Source organism: Arachis duranensis, chromosome 1 (assembly GCF_000817695.3).
Source record: "Arachis duranensis cultivar V14167 chromosome 1, aradu.V14167.gnm2.J7QH, whole genome shotgun sequence".
In the NCBI taxonomy this organism is placed as follows: domain Eukaryota; kingdom Viridiplantae; phylum Streptophyta; class Magnoliopsida; order Fabales; family Fabaceae; genus Arachis; species Arachis duranensis.
Genome location: NC_029772.3, coordinates 55405263 through 55405775, shown reverse-complemented (window position 1 = coordinate 55405775; position 513 = coordinate 55405263). Strand labels below are relative to the sequence as shown.

The 513-nt window shown below is 40.4% G+C and overlaps 1 non-coding gene across 1 annotated transcript; it reads left to right on the top strand.

Moving 5' to 3' along the window:
• Window positions 1-364: 364 nt before the first annotated feature.
• On the top strand, window positions 365-472 carry LOC127743172 (small nucleolar RNA R71). The gene has a single exon (XR_008004521.1). It is a non-coding gene; the product is annotated as a small nucleolar RNA R71 (small nucleolar RNA).
• Window positions 473-513: the final 41 nt, after the last annotated feature.

Here is a 513-nt window from a genome sequence, read left to right as displayed (position 1 = left end):
AAGGGTTCTCAGGATCATAAGCTTCTTCTTCAGATGAAGCGTCCTTAGTACTGCCTGGTGCATTTTGCATTCCAGACAGACTTTGAGAAATCATATTGACTTGCTGAGTCAATATTTTGTTCTGAGGCAATATGGCATTCAGAGTGTCAATCTCAAGAACTCCTTTCTTCTGATTAGTCCCATTGTTTACAGGATTCCTTTCAGAAGTGTACATGAATTGGTTATTTGCAACCATTTCAATCAGCTCTTGAGCTTCTGTAGGCGTCTTCTTCAGATGAAGAGATCCTCCAGCAGAGCTATCCAAAGACAACTTGGACAGTTCAGAGAGACCATCATAGAAAATACCTATGATGCTCCATTCAGAAAGCATATCAGAGGGACACTTTCTGATTAATTGTTTGTATCTTTCCCAAGCTTCATAGAGGGATTCTCCTTCCTTCTGTCTGAAGGTTTGGACTTCCACTCTAAGCTTACTCAATTTTTGAGGTGGAAAGAACTTTGCCAAAAAGGCAT